The following is a 24710-nucleotide window of genomic DNA, read 5'->3' as shown; positions in this document are numbered from 1 at the left end:
TGTGTAACTTCACTAGTGTTACCACATGCTGTGTAACTTCACTAGTGTTACCACATGCTGTGTGCCTCCACTAGTGTTACCACATGCTGTGTGCTTCCACTAGTGTTATCACATGCTGTGTGCTTCCACTAGTGTTACCACACGCTGTGTGCTTTCACTAGTGTTGCCACATGCTGTGTACCTCCACTAGTGTTACCACATGCTGTGTGCCTCCACTAGTGTTACCACATGCTGTGTGCCTCCACTAGTGTTACCACATGCTGTGTGCCTCCACTAGTGTTGCCACATGCTGTGTGCCTCCACTAGTGTTACCCCATGCTGTGTGCTTCCACTAGTGTTACCACATGCTGTGTGCTTCCACTAGTGTTACCACATGCTGTGTGCCTCCACTAGTGTTACCATATGCTGTGTGCCTCCACTAGTGCTACCACAAGCTGTGTGCCTCCACTAGTGCTACCACAAGCTGTGTGCCTCCACTAGTGTTACCACATGCTGTGTGCCTCCACTAGTGTTGCCACATGCTGTGTGCCTCCACTAGTGCTACCCCATGCTGTGTGCTTCCACTAGTGTTACCACATGCTGTGTGCTTCCACTAGTGTTACCACATGCTGTGTGCCTCCACTAGTGTTACCACATGCTGTGTGCCTCCACTAGTGTTGCCACATGCTGTGTGCTTCCACTAGTGTTACCACATGCTGTGTGCCTCCACTAGTGTTACCATATGCTGTGTGCCTCCACTAGTGCTACCACAAGCTGTGTGCCTCCACTAGTGCTACCACAAGCTGTGTGCCTCCACTAGTGTTACCACATGCTGTGTGCCTCCACTAGTGTTGCCACATGCTGTGTGCCTCCACTAGTGCTACCCCATGCTGTGTGCTTCCACTAGTGTTACCACATGCTGTGTGCTTCTACTAGTGTTACCACATGCTGTGTGCCTCCACTAGTGTTACCACATGCTGTGTGCCTCCACTAGTGTTGCCACATGATGTGTGCTTCCACTAGTGTTACCACATGCTGTGTGCCTCCACTAGTGTTACCACATGCTGTGTGCTTCCACTAGTGTTACCACATGCTGTGTGCCTCCACTAGTGTTACCATATGCTGTGTGCCTCCACTAGTGCTACCACAAGCTGTGTGCCTCCACTAGTGCTACCACAAGCTGTATTATGACTCTACTAGTGTTACCACAAGCTGTATGTCTCCATCTGTGCTACCACATGTTGTATGATGCCTCCACCAGGGCTATCACATGCTGTATGCCTCCGCCTGCGTTACCACATGCTTTATGATGTCTTCACCAGTGTTACCACATGCTGTATGATGCCTCCATTAGTGATACCACACGCTGCATGTTTCCACAAGGGCTACAACATGTTGTATGATGTCTCTACCAGGGCTACCACATGTTGTATGATGCCTCCACCAGAGCTACCACATGTTGTATGATGCATCCACCAGGGCTACCGCATGTTGTATGATGCCTCCACCAGGGCTACCATATGTTGTATGATGCCTCCACCAGGGCTACCACATGTTGTATGATGCCTCCACCAGGGCTATCACATGCTGTATGTCTCCGCCTGCGTTACCACATGCTTTATGATGCCTTCACCAGTGTTACCAAATGCTGTATGATGCCTCCATTAGTGATACCAAACGCTGAATGTTTCCACAAGGGCTACCACATGTTGTATGTCTCTACCAGGGCTACCACATGTTGTATGATGCCTCCACCAGAGCTACCACATGTTGTATGATGCATTCACCAGGGCTACCGCATGTTGTATGCCTCCACCAGGGCTACCTCATGTTGTATGATGCCTCCACCAGCGCTACCACATGCTGTATGAAGCCTCCACCAGGACTACCATATATTGTATGATGCCTCCACCAGGGCTACCACATGTTGTATGCTTCCACCAGGGCTACCACATGTTGTATGATGCCTCCACCAGGGCTACCACATGTTGTATGATGCCTCCACCAGGGCTACCACATGTTGTATGATGCCTCCACCAGGGCTATCACATGTTGCATGATGCCTCCACCAGGGCTACCACATGATGTATGATGCCTCCACCAAGGCTACCACATGTTGTATGATGCCTCCACCAGGGCTACCACATGTATGATGCCTCCACCAGGGCTACCACATGTTGTATGATGCATGTGTCATCACATGGTATATAATATCTTTGCAAGTGTTGTAAAGTTATATAGCTCGAGAGGTGAGGCTGATTTGTCTGTGTTATGCTCCATATAGGAACGATGCCTCTATGTCGGCGAGGAGCTTTTCTTCCTAGGTTTAACAGTGCTCTCGCCTCACACACTGAGTGTCCGTGGTTCTATCTCCGACACGGGAGAAAATACTCTGCGTGTTTCCCTACATCTGCTGCCCCTGTTCACCCAGCAGTAAGTAACTGGGTGTTAGTCGAGTGTTGTGGGTCACATCCTGGGTGACAAGATTGACGGAACCCATTGGAACAAATCTTATCGTAACTGTATGTGTCTGTCAGATTTTTTTTTTCAGTTTTTTAGTTCGAAGTTTAACTTTAATTGTAACATCAAAGGTGAAAGAAATAGGCCACATCCGCGACACGTAAATAATTATGATAATGTGTGAGTCAACTTTTCGAGAAATGTTGTCCGTAAATATTTACTTGCTCTGATTATGGTGACTCTTTTCTGGTCATATTTATCGGCAAGTCATGCAATCTGGCACAAAAATAATCATCGACATAATGTTTAACACCGATGACAAATTATAATCTACATTTTGAAAGGTAATATCAACTTATCTTAGTGGAAATTGATTGCATAAATTAAACATTATTACCAGTGTGAGGCGCTATTGAATGTTTCATTTTGTGAATCGCTAAACCAGTGGGGGTCATTCAGCCGAGCTAAACCTCTGTGGGGGTCATTCAGTTTTAACGCATGGAGTGGTGAAGGCTCGATCCTTTGCCAGGTAATCACACGAGAAAGAGAGAGAGAAGTAATTCTCGCAGCCAAGCCACACGGTGTAATAGCATTTGCATTTAAAAATGTCAGCCTGGATGTGTTTTTCCTTCCTTCCCGAAATTTAGTGAGCAAGAAAGAGAGTAATTAATTTTGCAAGACTCTGGCTCTTGCATGATAGGCAGAAACCTTCGCTGGGATATGAATTGGAACTGAGGGTGATTAGTAATTATCAAAGGTCTCCCTCTCATTACAGGGAGTGTAGGGAGGTCAGTACTTGGAAAATGTGATGCCAAAACTGTTTACTGAATATCGTACCTGAATGCAGTACCTAATTACTCCTTTTGAGAATTGTATTTATGTATTGTACATGAATATTGTACTTGAATATTGTACCTAAATATTGTACCTAAATATTGCACCTAAATATTGCACCTGAATTAGTTGAAGCTTGAAGATAAAATGCAAATCGGGGGTAATAATTATTTATGAAAAAAATCTTATTGTCGAAGATTTTTTTTTACTGGAGAACACAGATACAAATCCTATTATATAACAACCTGTATTTCCAAATATTTACAGGATTTTTTTGTAAGGAGGAACAACATAGAGGTATTCTATGTGTTCTTTCCGTACACCACGCTATTATAAAGACGGGAAAAATCCGAACAAAGGACAAATAACAACTGCTAACAAATTCCTGAGACACAGTTAAGCAAGAATAAAGTTGGTTTTGAGGAAGTATTAGGAATGTTGTCACATACGAAGGTCAGCGCAGTGCGCGGCGGCGGCGGCGGCTGCTGCTGCTGCTGCTGCTGCTGCTGCTGCTGCTGCTGCTGCTGCTGCTGCTGCTGCTGCTGCTGCTGCTGCTGCTGCTGCTGCTGCTGCTGCTGCTCTGCTGCTGCTGCTGCTGCTGCTGCTGCTGCTGCTGCTGCTGCTGCTGCTGCTGCTGCTGCTGCTGCTGCTGCTGCTGCTGCTGCTGCTGCTGCTGCTGCTGCTGCTGCTGCTGCTGCTGCTGCTGCTGCTGCTGGCGTCTTAAGAACCCACTAGTTTAAAACAACCCTGACGTGTTTTTATGCTTAATATAAGTTATTTAAATAAATTTGAAGACATCTGTTGATTACGCGGTTAACTTACTCCATCACGTATTGCAGATATTGTGTAGGTTGTAAATGCTATGCGCCATACTCTTGTACCGGTGTTGGTGAATATATGAACTGCAAAGGAAAACATGACATATCTGGATAATATGAGTGTCCAGCTAACGTCGTTGACAAGGTTGTCTCCAAGATGTCGCCAAGACACCTGCCTCACACACTCATAAAAACAATCACAAATAGTTCAGTGAAGACTCGATTAAACACACAAAACTTTATCATATATACACAATGTGTGTGTGTGTGTGTGTGTGTGTGTCCTTGGAGGCAAAGAGGGGAATGTATGAGAGTATAGTTTTACCAACGCTCTTATATGGGTGTGAAGCGTGGGTGATGAATGTTGCAACGAGGAGAAGGCTGGAGGCAGTGGAGATGTCATGTCTGAGGGCAATGTGTGGTGTGAATATAATGCAGAGAATTCGTAGTTTGGAAGTTAGGAGGAGGTGCAGGATTACCAAAACTGTTGTCCAGAGGGCTGAGGAAGGGTTGTTGAGGCGGTTCGGACATGTAGAGAGAATGGAGCGAAACAGAATGACTTCAAGAGTGTATCAGTCTGTAGTGGAAGGAAGGCGGGGTAGGGGTCGGCCTATGAAAGGTTAGAGGGAGGGGGTAAAGGAGGTTTTGTGTGCGAGGGGCTTGGACTTCCAGCAGGCATGCGTGAGCGTGTTTGATAGGAGTGAATGGAGACAAATGGTTTTTAATACTTGACGTGCTGTTGGAGTGTGAGCAAAGTAACATTTATGAAGGGATTCAGGGAAACCGGCAGGCCGGACTTGAGTCCTGGAGATGGGTAGTACAGTGCCTGCACTCTGAAGGAGGGGTGTTAATGTTGCAGTTTAAAAACTGTAGTGTAAAGCACCCTTCTGGCAAGACAGTGATGGAGTGAATGATGGTGAAAGTTTTTCTTTTTCGGGCCACCCTGCCCTGGTGGGAATCGGCCAGTGTGTTAATAAAATATATATATATATATATATATATATATATATATATATATATATATATATATATATATATATATATATATATATATATATATTATGAAGATCGAGCAAATTTCTTCTTTTTGTCAGTAAGCTGTTGCGAGTTACCACGAGAATCCTGCGACTAGTTTTGGCCTTAACACTGACAGCTTCCTCTACAGTTCTTCATTAATCATCTGCAGAAGCCGAAGACTTCGTTACTACTTCATCAATTTCGTATGCGGTATTGGCAGATATATATAAAGTGTGTTCAGATATCTGGGAGTGGACTTGTCAGCGGATGGGTTGATGAACGACGAAGTAAACCATAGAATGGTTGAAGGTAAAAGAATATGGGTGGGGCATTGAGGTAACTGTGGAGACAACGTTATCAATGGCGGCAAAGAAGGGAATGTATGAGAGTATAGTGGTACCAAAACTCTTAAATGGGTGTGAAGCTTGGGTTGTAAATGCTGGAGCGAGGAGGCGGCTGGAGGCAGTGGAGATGCCGTGTGTTATAAATATTATGCAGAGAATTCTTTAGTTTGGAAATTAGGAGGAGGCGTGGAGTTACTAAAGGTATTACTTAGACGGCTGAGGGGGAAGGGGGGGGGTTATTGGAGGATGGAACAAAATAGGATGACTTGGAGGGTGTATATATATACTTAGCAGAGGGGAGGAAAGGTAGGCGTCGTCCTAGGAATGGAGGAAGGGAGGGGCTAAAAGAGATTTTGTGTGTAAGAGGCTTGGACATGCATCAGGAATGTGTGAGCGTGTTATATAGGAGTGAATTGAGACAAATGGTTTTTGGGGCTTGGATCAAACTCGTGGGCACAGTGCTATGCTCGTTGGCCGCAGGACCAGACTCGCAGCCCATATATACAGTCTGTGATCAAAATACATAGTTCATTTATTTCTAAATCTAAATTTCTAAATCAAAGTAGACAATGCAATTTTTTAGTTATTTAGATTAAAGGAACTTAATTTAACCAAAATTATTCGCAAATTAATAGTAATTAAGACGTTTCGAGCCTTCCTGTGCCATTGCCAAGTCACAACTAGGTACCAGAAGCAGAGAAGAGCAGAGGATAGGTCGTGAATAGGGAAGGAGTAGTGATAGTGGTAGTGGTGAGGGTTGTGGTAGAAGTTGCTGTTGTAGTTGAAGAATTGGTAGTGTAATAATGTTGGTAGAATTACCGACAATATGTTTAAGCCTTTAGTAGGAAACAGGGGCTCCTGGAGAGCGAAACGTTGCCACAATAAAATGTCACATTAGCTGCACTTGTGTCCTTTTACCTAAACAAATTCTCAGGTTAACCTTAATTGTGCTAAATTCTTGTTAATGCTCCTAAAAAAAATTAAACTTAAGCGAGAGAGCAACTGGTATTTATGTACCAGTCGGTCACATTCTTCAAAAAGTGTGTCTTGAGGCTGGTGAAGGGTTCTTGATCCGAAGAATTAAAGTTTCTCTCCAATTCCTTGGATCCAACCTCTTTACCTCCCATTCGCAAGGAGCTGTATCGCCCTGACTGGTTTAGCGCTTCCCGTGAATATGATAACAATTACACTGGCCAACAAAATCAAATATTTTCCTCTAATCAAATGTACAAAAGCATTTATCTAGACCACTTTTGAAAGCTATTTCTAAATCTAATTTCGTTTTTACTAATGTCAAAATAATATTGGTATCAATTTGATCATAAGATAATCATTCATTCGGCTATAATGACTCACGAAATCGTAATTACACGATTGCAAATAAACCAGCGAACTGGTAGGATAAGAACCCATGGCTTGGAGTTTTAGAACTCACTTGCCATGCGTTCAAACTCCACCCGTTCCGTGGTTTATTCATTAGGCTAGTTATGGTTACAGCGTTGTTCTTTTTTCATGAACGTTACACACACTATATACACTCTTGCTTAAATTTATATATTTTTAAAGTGTGTACCCTAAAACACACGAGCGTTACTAAAATTTGGGGGGGGGGAATTTTGTACGAGAGAGATTTATGGGTATCCAAGAAGTTTCCACAAAGCCTTTACAAAAAAAAAAAAAATGTCTGCCATTTTTTTAGGTGTAGGAAATTTATATTTTCATCAGTGTTTACCGTGCGGATGGCAGACTAAATTGAATCTCCCACAGTTTCCATTCTTCGGTTTCGCGGAACTGATTTTTGGAAATTGCTCAGATAATTAAAACTCTCATCAAAATCACCTTGTATATCACCTTCACAAAAAAAAATCCAAAGATTCATCACGATTGTACGCCATTGTTGTTTAATTGCTATTAAGCCTCATACATATGTATGTTGAAGATATTTTTATCCCATCGAGGAATGAGATTATTCATAAATATAAACAAAGTATCATATTAGTCTATCATCAACTTTTGTTTCTAATTATTTTATAATTATTTTTTTCATTTGTAATTGATGATGATTCTTAATGATTTTTTAGTTTTCCTCAAGTTATCATGATGACACTCATCACTCATGAATAGTTTTTGCCTTCACTGAAATTTGAATAATTTCATCAAGGCAACTAAGAAACAGGAGAACCGAAGACAGATTTAGAATTAGTGTCCCGGGGATTATGTAGCCAGTTTGATATGAAAAAAAATTATTTGCAATCACGCGTTTTGTTGTGATTTCTTATAATATATAACGAAAAGTACTTGTTGGCCATTGCTATCATTCAAACCAGAACTCCAGTATATAAATAACTGGGAAAAAAACTGTTATAGTACCGGCCATGACTGATACACAATTTTTTGTATATTGTATATTTTTTGTACATTATAAATGCAGCACAATGTTGAGCTAGACCAAAGAAGAACAGTTTCGTCTGGTATAATCAGTAAATATTTTGTATATTGTATATTTTTTTGTACATTATAAATGCAGTTCAATGTTGTGCTAGACCAAAGAAGAGTAGTTTCGTCTGGTATAATCAGTAAATATTTTAATGGTATTTGCACTGTATCCTTCAACTTCAAGCTTATCGTGTTATGCGGAAACTCCCATGTTGGTCATATTAAGTATCGCGTTCCATGGCAAGTTAATCTTTAAAAATAAATAGCTAGTGACAGACGTACTTGCTTGGCTCACTCTTATCTTGTTCAGCGATTTCTCCCAGACATCAGATATTTCTTTTACACTTACATATAGCTCAGCAAAAAAAAGATAACAGCAAAATTTTCTCGAGCACCCGCTGTTCCTTGCTGCTGACAAGGGTAATTCCTCACTACCAAATATTCGTGATGTGGCGGTTATTTAAGCTGATAGCAAGATTTGAGGTTCTCACTAGTGTAGGAGCTCGGAGTCTACTTCCAGCCAGCTGACTTGAGGGTCTCACCAGCAAGGGAGCCTGAACTCGACTTCCAGCCAGCAGAACTTAGAAGTTTTCGCTGGGGTTGTGCCAAGATCCTACTTCCAATGAGCAGGACTTTGGTTATGAAAATTGTAAAGCCTGGATATATAACACGCGAAGAGGACCTATGGTTCTTACCAGTATGAAGCCTGTAACACGAGTCTAGCAAGTTGAACTAGGGAGGAGGGGGTGTCTCACTAATGTGAAACCAGGATCCTGAGGTCACTAGGCTGGCCATTTGGTTATCACACCGGTGTGGAGCCTGCGACCCTCTTCCAACCAGCAGGATTTGGGGTTCTAGCAATATAATATAATGCAGCTGCTGAAGAAGTGCGCTTGCAAAAAGAAGCTTAAAGCAGAGCAAGTCTTTATTTAAACAACATTTCCTTCACAGATGATCTGTTTTTAAGTGAGCGAAAAGCTAAAATAAAGATTTGCTCTGCTGTAAGTGCCTTTGTAGTGCCATACCTGTTAGCGTTCATTTTTTGCCCCTCAAACCAGTTATGGAGCAAGACATTTGATAGCAACATCCGCATTCAGCAGACCTCACCTTAGCTAACAATGATTAATATTAACAAGATGCTATAAATTGTTACGTACAATGCACGGCATTTTTTATTACTATCCTCTGAAAGATATTCAAACGTTATTTGTGACTGTCCTGACCATTTTCAAAAGCATATACACCGGAACGCAACTTGACAAATGCTGCACATTTAGTACAATTTAAAGTTGTCTTGTTTTATTCACGTACCACAAGACTGTAAGAGAAAATGTCTTCATCTCTGTTATCATCGAAGAGCTGTGGAAAAAAAAAGGTATGTTGAAGTTGTCCGGGCATTTTGTTAGGTTGATATTCACTTAAAAATAATTCACGCAGGAGGATAAGAGAAAGAACATTTTTTGAAAACACTTAAAACTCGTGAAAATCTTAGTAAATTAAAAATACATTGTACGTATCATTGGACCTGATAGCTTGTGCTACCAGATCGGTTGCCGTGTTCCTCCCTTTTAAGTCAATGTGACCTGACCTGACTAGGTTGGGTGCATTGGCTTAAGCCGGTAGGAGACTTGGACCTGCCTCGCATGGGCCAGTAGGCCTTCTGCAGTGTTCCTTCGTTCTTATGTTCTTATGTTCTTATCATGAATGCAGTGCTTACTACCTACATTATCATCCCTGATACATATATTATCAATGGCCAGTATCACTGGCCTTGTGTAAGGTTATTAAACAGAATAAAGGTGGTGGCCATTTGTCTCGTGAAGGCCTTTTGCAGTATAAATCAGTGACCCAGTTTTTTTTTATTTCTCCTTGGAGGATAAAACGTAGTTTGAAAACTCTTCCTTTAGTGTAAATCTGCACTTCAATTTTATCTGCGTTTCCTTGTTATCTGTTTTATGTTACCTCGTTTTCAGGACGCTGCTGAGGATTTATCTAGATAAATTGCATAAAATATCGATGCGATTTAAAAAATTGACTCGAATGCAGCATAATGTGATCCTTTATTGACCACGTTTCGCCCACATAATGAGCTTTATCAAGTCACAAACAGCAGCCAGATTTGTTTGTGACTTGATAATGCCCACTGTGTGGGCGAAACGTAGTCATTAAAGGGTCGCATTATACTACATTTGTGTCTATATTTCCACTGAAGATTTTTGCTAGCAGATGACAGACTGTAACTAATAAGTCCAGTTTCCTCTGTAGTTTCTTTACCTGTGTATGTTGTTCTGTCTTTGTAGGTCTCCACAATCTCTTTATATATCTGATGCTTTCCATGATTACTGAGAATATTTTCTTATGTCCTCTTTTCAGTTCCTCATAGATCTTATTATAATTTACTATAGGCTTACAGCTTTTCTTTCTTAGCCTTATTTTTTTGAACATTTACCGCTGTCTTCATCCTCTTGAGGCTGTGTACCAGAGCTGCTTCAGCGTTGGTGTTTCATGATGTCATAATCAACTTGCCTTCTATCTTCATATCTCATCATTGCGTCTTGATTCTTGGATATTCTGCTTTAATATCTGCCGTCCTCCATTGTTTGCAGTTTAAACATTCGTGAAATTCCCTTCAGTCGCTTTTTTGCATTAAATTTATCGGTAAACAAGAGGTCTTTTTCATATGCCTCCCATTGCCTTCCTCCTGTCTTATAAAGATTTGAATTGCTCCTCTTCTTCCCGGCATTACGCAGATAGGTACTCCATTATCTCAGCTGACTTAACTTCCAACAACTTTTCCATTGTATTGAAATCAAGAAAGTTTTCATCCTTTTATTGTTCCGTCTCCTTGATGCTGGTATTCTATCATTACTCCTCAACTCCTGTCCAGGTTGTAAAGGATCATAATTCTGTGGTCGCTTGCATCCAGAGGCTTTCCATGTGTGATTTCTACTATACCTGATTAAGTTTATGGTAAGGAGAGGTCATATTTTACTGATCTTCCTCCCTTTCTCGTCATATTCTCCCCTTCCCCTCCCATATTTCCTTCTCTCTCTCTCTGACAAAGGAAAGCTCTACGCATATAACAAGTCTTATGAGGTTGAAATAGAAGGAGTTGACGTGACGATGCTACGTAGTTTTTTCAGCACTGGTCAATTCAATACATCTTAGAGCTACACAGAAGAGTTCCTCCTTCTTAAACTAGAATCATATGACATCTAGCACAAAAAAACGTAAGTGAATTTGCGTGTACCGGCAGTCTAGCTTCAGATGAGATCCAGATAAGGAATGAAGAGAGCGACTTGAAATAGCAAGGCCCAGGCAAAGCTGGAGAAACGTCTCACAATATACCAACACGGCAATTCTCTTCCGGTTCCTTGCATATTAAATATCTGAGGCACATACGACATGCACGGTCATCGTCGCAAAAAGACAAGACGCCTTAAGTAGCCAGATGATCTCCTTAGAAGGTGTCGTTCCTTGTACACACGAAAGGTAGACAGACTGGTTTTCGTGTATGCCAGATATGCAACAAGGGAGAACAACAAAATCCCCATGGTCAAAGCGAACAACACTGATGTAGTAATCATTGCAATATCTGTTCTGTCATCCCTGAGGGAGCTTGGCCTTAAGAAAATGTTTGTGTTTGATGGTGGAGCACATTCTCGAAGCATTCCAGTGCATGAGGTAGTCTCCATAATAGGACCTGAGAGTCAGTGGATCCTGACTCTTCCGTCCATTTAGTGAGTGTACCGTTCAATCTGCCTTTAGTGTCAAAAGGGAAATGTTGCATAACAGATGTTCAACTACACCAAATCGAATCAGCAGACAGTTAACGAGATTAACTTGAATATCCTCACGAAGTTCGTCGTGGTTATCAATGACACGTCTAGCGAAGCCACCCGTGGAAATGGAAGGTTGGATCCCTTCATCAAAATTTAAAACGTCCAATACCTTGAGCTACCCTCGATGAATATGCAACAACTTTTTGTCTAGTAGATAGGCTTCATCTGAGGCCAGATAATTGTCCCCAACCAGCCACGCATAGTACTGCTCACTGGAGAAACGTGGTAGTCAGATGGTCTGCCATTTTCACCTACTACATCTGGCTACAGTTACTTACCATATATGCCTTCAAAAAGCGAGTATACCAAGAGATGCAAACACTTTCACTGTGGTCTTAGCTGCCCAGCATTTTCCTCTGTATGTGTCATACACGATGAAATACAGTGACTGTCGTGATAAAATAAACATTAACGAATGTATTGAAGATAGAACAATAAAAAATTCTTTTTTTTAGCTAGGTTAAAAGTTCTTGAATATTCCTTTTTTTTTAATTTGAAATTGTCACGAGTTTCTTTACATTTACCAATCTTAAAACGTACTCTCCATATTGAAATTTTAAGTTCTTCATCGATTGCATTTGATGAATGGCCCGTGAGAATATCTGTGTTAACTTTCATGTTCTGTTTTCATTTGAAAAGATCTTTGCCATCTGCTACATTCTCCTATTCTTGAATAAATAAATAAAATCTTATGGATAAAATAGCCAGATTAATAAAACTTCGAGAATTTAGCTATTTCTATCAATTTATTTAAATGACAAGAAATTCTAAAAAAAAAAAAAAAAAAAAAAAAATGCCTGAATGAACAAATAGAATTTGAACCTCCAATACTGCCAAGATTTAATTTGATGAAGTTGTTTAAACTCCTTGGATATTTCATCCCATGCTTGACTCATTTCTAGAGGCAAGTTCTCATCCCATCCAATTTTGAGTTTCCATGCATCTTGCATAAGCATTTTACCCTTTATGGTAATTGGTCGTTTAAGGGATACGTATTTTAAAATCCATTTAAATTACTTGGATACTTACTTGATGAGCATTGAATTCACCAAGTTGCTGCCAATCTGATATAATTTGCGATGTGCTTTTTACAGTGCTATCTCTTCATATATATTATATATATTCATGTATATTAATTATTTTGTTTGTAAGGAAAAACGTGGTCAAAATAAATTATTGTTGATGATTCATATATTTTCTTCATTATTTATTTTCAGCAACTAATATCTCTCTTACACTACTAACTTGCTTGGCTCCTGGTACACATCTTGGGGTGATGAGAAAGGACTATCTAATATAATTAATCCATGACCGTGCGACTAGTTGGGAAGATAATTGTGGTAATGAGTTGTTGCGCATAAAAAAAATTCTTGGTAGTGGGAAGATAAATAGTTTTGTGGGCGATGAGGCAGATAAAGTCAGTCAATCTCTCTCTCTCTCTCTCTCTCTCTCTCTCTCTCTCTCTCTCTCTCTCTCTCTCTCTCCCTCTCATCCTTTTTGCGTTTACTCTTGAATTAGTCGCCGTCTGACTTTCATACTCACGGTCCTACTTGTGGCTCTTACGCTGCTGAAGGTGTTGGCTGAGGGATGGAGTCGAAGTTAAGGTGCTTGATCACTCTTCTTAATTACTGACCGCTACTCTCTGTGGTTTCGGGTCAAGGATTTATGCGTGATTAAGTCGTATCGTTAGATTGAAATGTCTATCAACGATTCCCTTTCCGGAGGACATGTCCATCCTCTTAGCCCTCACACTTCTCGTTTCTTTATTGGGAAGGGTCATGGTAGTGTATAGATTCTGTCTGCGAGAATATTACTCTGATACGGTCAAGCTTCGTTGTTTCATTAGTTTTAAAGCTTTTCAATTACATGAGCGTCATTAAGGCTGCATAAAATAGGGATTAAAGTAAACTCTCAACTGATATTCATTGAGATTTATATGCTTCTCTGTTCTCCGTGTACATCCTCTTGGTGAAACAAATATATTAGACGCTCTCTGTTACGTATATACATTTATATATCGTAACGCAATGTATACGTGTTTTTATGTATATTTTTTTAAAGTTCCTCGAGAGTTAAAATATAATTCTTCTTATTCACACTTTGTTACATTGAATAAGGAGCAATTTCTGAAAATAACAACTCATCTTAGCCAAGTATCAGAGAGGGAGGCAGCACAGTACTCTGGGAGGGAGCTATATAAGGAGACAGCAGCGGTGGTATCATGCCACAAGAAATAAGCACATCTATTTACTTCCTTATTAACTAATACCCAAAGTCCACCCTGAGATAAGGGCCATACGTTAGGCTGTCTAGGAGCCTAAGTCGACCAACTTGCCCCTCTCTCTCTCTCTCTCTCTCTCTCTCTCTCTCTCTCTCTCTCTCTCTCTCTCTCATCCGAAGTTGTGTTCGGCCCTTGCTATCACTCTCCGCAGGATCTACTTTGTCATATCTCGGACGTTTCATCCTACGAGGTTCTTACCCAATACTGGCGATAATAAATATATATACATATATATTTTTCATTCTGCCTCTCCATTTATGTATGTCTGCTCTCATGTGTAGCTTCAACGATTTTCATTAGTGTGATATATAAACTCGGGACTTCAATTGTTAGATAAAGTATAAAGATTAGGTTAGCATATGATTGATTCATTAAATTACGAAGAGATTTTCTGTATGATTGATATATGGGGAAATAAGACGAAATTAATGACACGGGGTTAAAGAAATTCTTTGTCACAACTTATAAATGGGGTTTTAAATTGAAAATTTCAGGGTTATTATTTTTTCTTGTGTCAAATGGTTGAAATAACACATCGGACGAGATGTGTTCTGCTTGTCATTGTACAATAAAACATTTGATGAATCAATCCCCTCTGTGAATGTTCCTATTCAAAGATGGAAGAAATCTCGTTCTCTGTTAACAGATAACAACCATATGACAACCATGAACTTCCCTCCTTGTTCAGATTGTTCATTTTCATCTGGTATACTTTTATGGTCAGTAGTTCGTTGTCTCCTTCGCGCAAAGAAGCCTCGTCCACGCTTGTAAACAAAAGGACACAAGTGCAACTAATGTGGCGTTTTATTGTGGCAACGTTTCGCTCTCCAGGAGCTTTATCAAGCCATTACAAGCAATACATGGGCACAGAGGGAATATATAGGCTTAGAGTGAGATGTAGTTGTTTACTAGTACAATGCTCTTATTTTACATCCTCTATTAAACAGTGAAGGTTGAAATCTTCGATAAAGATCGATCCATCAGTCACCTAATCCACTGGAGGAAGTCATCAGGAGTGGAGGCACAAGCATCTTCATGCACTTGTGTTAAGTCTCATGATGGACGAAGCCACTTTTCCAGAGACTGATTGACATAGTGCACGTTAGAGGTGTAGGTGAGTCGAAGTGAATCCTTTGAGTATTACGGATGGAAGAATCTCCAGTAAAGTGGTAAAAATATTAGAAAAGACCAGCAGTATCATTTTGAAATTATTCTTTTGAATGTACATGTAGGAGTTAATGGAACACTTTAGCAAGTGTAACATCTCCCCAATGCCGCTTTATTCCCCGGACAGAACTAACTTCACCCATCATGCTGGCAACCGTCTTCTTTTGGTCTTCCAAGCAAAAATGGACGCGATGACATCGGAGGACAGATTCTATATTGCTTGCCTTAATACGATTAACAAAAACGTCGAGGATGGAGTTAGCCATGCGGAAGGTACCCGATTCTATGGCCGTTTGATTGGACTCTGAGGCCATTCATCTCGCCCTACTCGTCATTGAAAAAAATATTCACGTGGAAACCCATCAAGAAATTTTCATCAAGTAATTCGTAACCGAGAGGAAAATATAAGTCTTACTGAGCTTCGTAGATATCTTCGGAGCTGAGCTCTTTCTCTGCCAGCAAAGATGGTGTCAGTGTCTGCATGGTGAATCCTAAGGGAGACAGTTGCTTTGTTAATGGTGATGTATGCTAGAGGGATCAGCGTAGCGAGAGGTGAGGACCTCGAGGCATTCGATATTCTTGAGGTCTACAGTGGTATCTTTAATGGAGAACTGTCCTTTGCAAGAGACTGAATTGCTGGAAGAGCGAACCCCGATAAGTTTATTAGAGGTGCCTATCATTCCCAACATGAAGCTAATGACTGGACATGTCACAGTCGATGGCCTGCTTCACCAGGTACAGCAATCGATCCAGTGCAACCTATTCTCAGTGAATGAAAGTGACCGAGCCTCAACGAATGAAATGCGACCAGGTCTCAACAAATGCATACGGCCGAACTTCAGCGAAGAAAAGCGACCGAATCTCAACAAATGCAGGTGCCTACTTCGGCAAAAAGTGACCCAGCAAGTGAATGAAAAACACTTAAGAAGTAAAAACGACAGTTTCAAGAACAGCAAACGACATGTCTTCTGGGAACGACAACTCCCGGGCCTCAGTGAGTAAAAGCGACCGAGATTCAAGGAACAAAAGCGACCGAACCCCAGCGAATGTCAAATGCTTATAGACGGCAGACCTTTAAATGTCATTAAAGTGATTTAATATATTCATAGGAGAAAGGGTAAAAAAGGCACATGTGGCTAATAAGAAAGCTCTGTTTTAAGTTCAGCCATTTTTTCTCATACTCTCAAGAGAAGGCCATTTAAAAGTCGCAAGTCAAAAGTCAATTAGTCAAGCCTTGCAGTGGTGAATAGGTGTGTTCTCCCTCCACTGGAGGCACCTTCATGCTGCTGAAGGGATCTTTTTCCCAGGAATTGGAGTTGCCCTTCTCTTCCACGCATTAAGGTACCCAAACCACTCCTGACAACTTTTCGGTGAAAAAAATCCGATTCTCATGATTTGTTTTTGCCTACCATTACTCATACGCTGATTAATCCCTATGAGCTTAGTGCTTCCTTAATTATAAAAAATAATAATAATAATTAATGACTGTATTCTTCAATAATACCTTCACAAGTCATACTTCGAAGATTTTGTGCAAAAGCTGCCTTCCAGACGGTAGTCTTGATACTGATGAAGGGCTCTTGATCCAAGTAATTGGAATTATCATCCTTTCCCGGGATCAAACGTGAAAATCTTCCATTCCTCAAGATTGGCATAATGTTCCAGGATTAGCACCTTCCCATTACCAATTATATATTTAAAAAAAATCCCATTATTCAGATACTGTAATTGGGCGAACGTAACAGATTTAGTGGAGAATGACACTTTCTAGACATACTTTCGAATATACGGCAATTCTACATGCTTCTTAGATATACTGCACATGGGAATATTTTTTAAGAAATACTTTTGAAAAATGTTGCAGTTGGACATGCTTCTGAGGTACCCCTAGGAAATATTTTTTCAGATATGCTGTCAAACGAGCATGAACCTCATACAGTCGGGTAAAGAACAAACTTCCCAAATATATTGCAATTTGGCTTCTCAATTTATACAATAAAACAAGACATTCTGTCCAGATACAGGGCAATAAAGAATACTAAATATCCATAAATTGAGTATATACCGTGTCATAGTGCCAAATGATTCTCTAACATTATGTGTTTGCATACAGTATATATATATATATATATATATATATATATATATATATATATATATATATAACATAGAAAAACTTTTGACTTGTATTATCCTTCACCAATTTAGAATAGAAGTATGTACATTATATACACTATGTACAACAATAAGTATTAGTGTACTCCACGGTAAGCAAGGCAGAATAGAAGCCACTAGAGAGCAGACCGTGCTTCAACCAGCTCTAGAATGGGAATGACAAGGGCAGACAGGTGAGTGGTACCCACAACACTTCTGCGATTGCCAAAACCATCTTCTCATTAGCTGGAACCTAGGTACTGATTGAACGATGCAGCCCCATCGTCAACCCTTAGTACCTGGTTTGCTGGTTGGGGGAGATAGCCTTTCAATGAGAGTGTGTACATGCGCCGAATAAAGGTTACGTACTCTTTGCATCCCATATATATATATATATATATATATATATATATATATATATATATATATATATATATATATATATATATATATATATATATATATATATATTATAAAATAGATATGAAGTTTTTAAGCACCACATCAGTTACTTTTAAACCCAGTCAATATGTAAATAACTATTTTATTTATAACATGCTATTTAACTTGCTCTCGTGGTGGTCTTTTCCTATAAATATTTTTGTATACTTGGTGAAAACTCTCTAAATTTTGTTTACTTTTCCTCTTGTTTCTTTGAAATTTACTTGTGTCTTTTGAAGAGGTAGATTGTTTACCTTTTTCTGAAATGCTTTTCAAAGTGTTTTTTAGATTTTAGTTAATCGTTATTTAGTAAAACATCTGTATTTATTGATAAATACAACTTGGGTCTATATTAAATGATAAAACACACCATGGCTATTGTTGTGCTATTGTTTACTGTAAATCAAAAGCTCGCATTGCTAACTTTGTTCATATATTATTTTTTCTTGCTAAGCATTTTTCTTAACTCCTGGCTAAACGTTATTAGTTAATTTCTGGCTAAATATAACAGTTAACCTCTAATCGCAAACCCCTGGAATATACTACCTCGAAGAGTTGTTTGCGGCCGCTACCTGTTATCGTTTCTGTCATCAGATCCGAATGGATTTACGATTCCAGTTCTACCACATGACCCGCTACCGACAGCTATTTACAGCACATGCACTATGTCAGAATTTATATACGGTACAGGCCTCGTTACACTTAGTTTTGCACACCATATGTACCTGTAAACGGGTTTTACAACTTCTACGAATTAAACGTGGAATAGGAAGTGTATAGAGTCTATACACTTCTTATTCTTTGTTTAATTAATTTGCATCAGCATTTTAGTGTAAACAGATATCCGCATATGCATCCGCAAAATAAGTAAGACATCCTCATACACATCCGCATCCGCGGATATCTAAATTTTCACATCCGATACATCTCTAGTATAGACACGACACATGGTAAATTACATTCACATCGAGAATAGTCATCTTGACTCGAGCGAAAAGATACGATCTAGATTTACACTGATTTTAAACCCACAATACGGAAGTTGAGAATTTACAGAGTACTACAGAGAGACCACCGCAACAATGTTCCACTAGAAAGACAAATTGCGGCAATATTGTGTACAAGGCAGACAAACTCGACAGATGAACTACTGCCGCATCGTAGTCTACAAGATTCTAACAGGGACAACTACGATAGCCTCGATGCATTATGTCTAATGTAATCTAAAATAAAAGGTAGTATTTGCACTGTGTTTTGTCTCAAAGACACTGTTTTGTATGTTAAAGGTGTTGTGTGATGTGTTTACAGTCACCAATTTAAAGAAAACTCTGTTCTAGAAAAGTGTACCATTTAAAAATCCGTGGCTGGATATTTCCATTCTCTGTAGTCTTCGAGAAAGCTGGCGCGGCAAGAAAGCGGTCTGCTTTCCTCTGTAACAAAATATGTATATGCAAATATTATTTTTATAGATATAAATAAAAGTCACAGTGAATAAAAGTCACATTGTGATGGAACACTCAACAACGAACCCTCAGCGATGAGAAGAAACATTCCACAACACTGGACCATCACAAAATCGGGAGTTACATAATCAGGAGGAATCGAAAGGTCGTCTTAGGTTCACACAGCAAAATGTGGGTTAATTGTGAATTAGTGTTTTGAATATTATTCTCCATCTTCTGTAAGCTTGGAAGTGTAATGTCAGCATAGTGTGAATGCCTCTCTCTCTCTCTCTCTCTCTCTCTCTCTCTCTCTCTCTCTCTCTCTCTCTCTCTCCACACACACAGTATAACTGGCATGCTTCTCACTTTACACGTCATTTCATACGACACACGACGCGAGACAGTGTCTCTGAATTTTCAAACATTAATAACGCCGACCTTATTTTTACCTGTGCATGATCCTATCTTGATGCTGTCTGTCTACACCAAGCGTGGCACTCTCTTGGTCATATGAAGGAAGTTAGGGACGTAAGGCTCATTTAAAAGAGTATTGCTCGAGTTCTTTGGCCCTTATCGACAATTAGTTTTGACCCTTTCTCGGGCACAAAATATTTACACTTCAGACCAAGGCAGCCCGCATGCTTCCAGACATTAATTACATATAATCTACAACATTTGACGGACCTGAAGAAGACGTTATTATCCTCATTAATCTTGCACTAACATACAATAATACTAAAGCAATAAAATTCGTTTGCTCCATTAGAGATATACTAGTCTCGTATTAACCCTGCCTCCCCCTGCTATCACGAAACCAACGACCCGATTACAATCGCGACTTTGATTGTAATTTCCAGCATGTGTGATCAATATAATAGTATTAAGAGCGAACTTCTCCACGTGGGTTATCTGGTACGGTCATCACAACTAGAAGAGCCTTGGTGCTCTGCCAGGATAGAGCACTTCTCATTTCACTCTCTCTCTCTCTCTCTCTCTCTCTCTCTCTCTCTCTCTCTCTCTCTCTTTCTCTCTCTCGTTACTCTCTTTTTTACACAGGGTTTTACAAGGTTAGGTTAAGGTTTCTACCTTTATTTACAAGCCAAGAGCTGTTACCTACATCAGCTCATTTAAAAGCTTTTTAATTCTTATGAGATATACAAATATGGAACAAGATGAAGGTGGAGCCACCTGTTGGCCAACAATTTCATTTGACCAACAAAATTTATTTCGTTGATTTTCTCTCTCTCTCCCCTCAAGGAAGGTTCCTTGATGTTAGTGAGGGGCTCTTGATTTAGGGAATTGGATCTGTGCTCCAGTTCCCCGAATTAAGCCTGAATGCCTTCCACATCCCCCCACCCAGGCGCTGTATAATCCTCCGGGTTTAGCTCTTCCCCTTGATTATAATAATAATTCTCTCTCTCTCTCTCTCTCTCTCTCGCTCTCTCTCTCTCTCTCTCTCTCTCTCTCTCTCTCCGAAGCCAAACCGATGAACAGGAAATCCTGGGAAAAATCGACAAGGTGCATAGGACCATGGCAGATACATGAAATAAAAAAATCTGAGAGCATGGAACGAGAATGTCAAGAGCAATCATTCTTGCATGCACTTTACCTGTTATGTTACACTTGCTCTTTGCCTTTTCTAGGCTACTGTTCCTTCTTTAATGCACACCCTGAGGAAACTCGCCAGTCATTCTAATGTTTTGTGTCCACCTGCTTTCAGCATTTTTCTCCTCTAACCCCATCCACCCTTGCTATGCGTCTCACTCTCAACCCACGTCCTTCTTCGCTCATTTCCTCATAGTCACTTCCGTCTCCTCTTTCATTCAAATATGTTTCATTTCTCTTGTTCCAAACATGAAATTTTCCCAGCCTATATTTTATTACATTTAAAAACTTCTGTAAGTACCCTATCAATTTCCCTTCCTCCAGCATCTCAACTTTCATTTTTTATTGATACTTCCCTTTACTTTTTTAATAAATCATTTTATCTTTTTATTTGATCTTATTTTTCACTCCTTAATAATATTTTTAACTTGTAGTATATATTCTTGAATAATTTTAAACACTGTAAAAAAAATATCTCGTATGTCAATATTTTCTCCCTCAATCTTTTTTCAATTCGTTAATCAAAATAAAACTTGTTTCCCTCTCGTTGGTTGGTTAATGGTGTTTGAGGATTATCGACTACCTTAAAGCCATTAGGCTGCTTGTAACCTTTTCACAAATAGAAAATACTACTGTAATCCCTAAAATAAGGATTAAAGTTAACTCTCAGCATGCATACCCTGAGGACGTGTATGCTGTCTACCATATCGTAAACACAGGCATGAGCTGAGCTCTGTGGAAGTGTTTTTAAAGTTGCGTAATATCACTACCGGCAACCTCTTAGCTCCCGTGAGCATCTATGTGGATTTCCCGCATACTGTTTGCGACAAATTTTTCGCTTAGGTTAGGTGAGGTTGTCCTCTTTCCATAAAGGATAGCCAGTTATACCACAGCAGAAAAAGAATGTAAGAAAAATTTGTGATGAAAAGTTATGAGGGGCAAAGAGAAAACGGGAAGCCACTGAGCACGGTAAATGTAACTATGTCAGTGTCTCACTGTTTAAGGTGTGAACAGTCATTTGAATGTCTTAACAACAGTGAAATGATGACTCTGAATAAGGACGGACTGATCAAAGACCCAGGCGCAGAGCGAGCCTTTATTGCGCGCCTCTCTTAGATATTGTCGGTAAAACTGCTTTCTCTCTCTCTCTCTCTCTTCAACCCTCCTTCCCTCCCTCGTTACCAAATAATTCATCACTTAACGCATACATTTCACTAAAACATTTTCATTAATTCAGTAACTTTCTTCTTTAATTCCATCAAGCACATAAAAAAAAACATTTCTTTCGTATTCATTCACATTAATTCTTCCTTTTTTCAAGCAATTCAGAAACAGTTATCATATACATAGTAGAGAGCAAAGAGGTAAGTATAATTAGCTAATTACAAACAGGTACGTAAACGTAGGCAAACACGAAGAGGCCTGTACAAATACTTATGCAAAACACGCACAAATACACTTGGAAAAATACTTACTATTTAGGAATAAATAGGCAAGTCCAAATTGGAAAATACAAATATAATAATACAAATAGGTAAGTACAAATTATTACATAGCGGCAAGTGCAAATAACTAAACAGGAAGGAAGCTATTATTTGGCTCTATTGATAAAAAAAAGTGATGTTAGCGCCACCTAGAGCGTCTTCTACACGTGCCTGTGATGTCAGCGCCACCTATGACGTCTTCCACACCTGCTTATAGTAGTGAAAGTTTCACCCTGTCTTGGTAGTATCACTGGAGAGTCAAAACAAAACAAGTTTTCAGAATTTTGTTAAGATTCTGGTTATTTTCTTCTCTAGTTTCCAAATACTTTTCTTCGGCTTGACAAGTGTTTATTTTATAGTGTGAATTCGTGTATATAGACAGTGAGAACTTATTTGTTGGCTGTAAGTAATGCCGACGAGTGGAGTAGAGGCATTAGTGGCATCAAGACCTTGTTGTGACCTGGCTAGGTGAGTACATTTAACGACAGATGCATTTAATTTTGGTCACAGTTTGCAGTTAGTAATTCTTGCTGGCTTGATAGGGTCATTTTTTTAATGATACGCCATCCAGGGGCAGATCCATGAATTAATCGTCCAGATAAGCGGGTCGTTCATGCTGGTACCAAGATTGCCCACCGATGACGAGATAATATTATGAATTCATGGGTTTTAAATGTCCAGAAATATTGATTTTTATAGCAGTAGTAACGCTTTGTTGAGTAATAAGAATGCATATCGAAGTGATTTTATATGTGATACCTAAAACCATGTACTGCTTTAACTGTAATTAACCTAAAATGTGTTTTATGACTAACTGGCTTATAAAATGATGTAAAAGGATTAAATTATTTTAGTATATTGGGAATATTTTGAGGAATTGTTAAATGTTAATGAAGATAGGGAAGCTGTGATTTCGTGTATAGGGCAAGGAGGAATAACATCTTGAAGTTGTGAGTGTGGGGGAAGTTCGTGAGGCAGTAGGTAAAATGAAAGGGGGTAAGGCAGCTGGGATTGATGGGATAAAGAGAAATGTTAAAAGCAGGTGGGGATATAGTTTTGGAGTGGTTGGTGCAATTATTTAATAAATGTATGGAAGAAGGTAAGGTACCTAGGGATTGGCAGAGAGCATGCATAGTTCCTTTGTATAATGGCAAAGAGGACAAAAGAGAGTGCAAAAATTATAGGGGGATAAGTCTGTTGAGTGTACCTGGTAAAGTGTATGGAAGAGTTATTATTGAAAGAGTTAAGAGTAAGACGGAGAAAAGGATAGAAGATGAACAAGGAGGCTTTAGGAAAGGTAGGGGGTGTGTGGACCAGGTGTTTACAGTGAAACATATAAGTGAACAGTATTTAGATAAGGCTAAAGAGGTCTTTGTGGCATTTATGGATTTGGAAAAGGCGTATGACAGGGTGGATAGAGGGGCAATGTGGCAGATGTTGCAGGTGTATGGTGTAGGAGGTAGATTACTGAAAGCAGTGAAGAGTTTTTACGAGGATAGTGAGGCTCAAGTTAGAGTACATAGGAAAGAGGGAAATTATTTCCCAGTAAAAGTAGGCCTTAGACAAGGATGTGTGATGTCACCGTGGTTGTTTAATATATTTATAGATGGGGTTGTAAGAGAAGTAAATGCGAGGGTCTTAGCAAGAGGCGTGGAGTTAAAAAATAAAGAATCACACATAAAGTGGGAGTTGTCACAGTTGCTCTTTGCTGATGACACCGTGCTCTTGGGAGATTCTGAAGAGAAGTTGCAGAGATTGGTGGATGAATTTGGTAGGGTGTGCAAAAGAAGAAAATTAAAAGTGAATACAGGAAAGAGTAAGGTTATGAGGATAACAAAAAGATTAGGTGATGAAAGATTGGATATCAGATTGGAGGGAGAGAGTATGGAGGAGGTGAATGTATTCAGATATTTGGGAGTGGACGTGTCAGCGGATGGGTCTATGAAAGATGAGGTGAATCATAGAATTGATGAGGGGAAAAGGGTGAGTGGTGCACTTAGGAGTATGTGGAGACAAAGAACTTTGTCCTTGGAGGCAAAGAGGGGAATGTATGAGAGTATAGTTTTACCAACGCTCTTATATGGGTGTGAAGCATGGGTGATGAATGTTGCAGCGAGGAGAAGGCTGGAGGCAGTGGAGATGTCATGTCTGAGGGCAATGTGTGGCGTGAATATAATGCAGAGAATTCGTAGTCTGGAAGTTAGGAGGAGGTGCGGGATTACCAAAACTGTTGTCCAGAGGGCTGAGGAAGGGTTGTTGAGGTGGTTCGGACATGTAGAGAGAATGGAGCGAAACAGAGTGACTTCAAGAGTGTATCAGTCTGTAGTGGAAGGAAGGCGGGGTAGGGGTCGGCCTAGGAAAGGTTGGAGGGAGGGGGTAAAGGAGGTTTTGTGTGCGAGGGGCTTG

Source organism: Cherax quadricarinatus, chromosome 53 (genome assembly GCF_038502225.1).
Source record: "Cherax quadricarinatus isolate ZL_2023a chromosome 53, ASM3850222v1, whole genome shotgun sequence".
Classification (NCBI taxonomy): Eukaryota; Metazoa; Arthropoda; class Malacostraca; order Decapoda; family Parastacidae; genus Cherax; species Cherax quadricarinatus.
The sequence above is the reverse complement of the archived record's forward strand: the minus strand, read 5'-3'. Positions refer to the sequence as shown.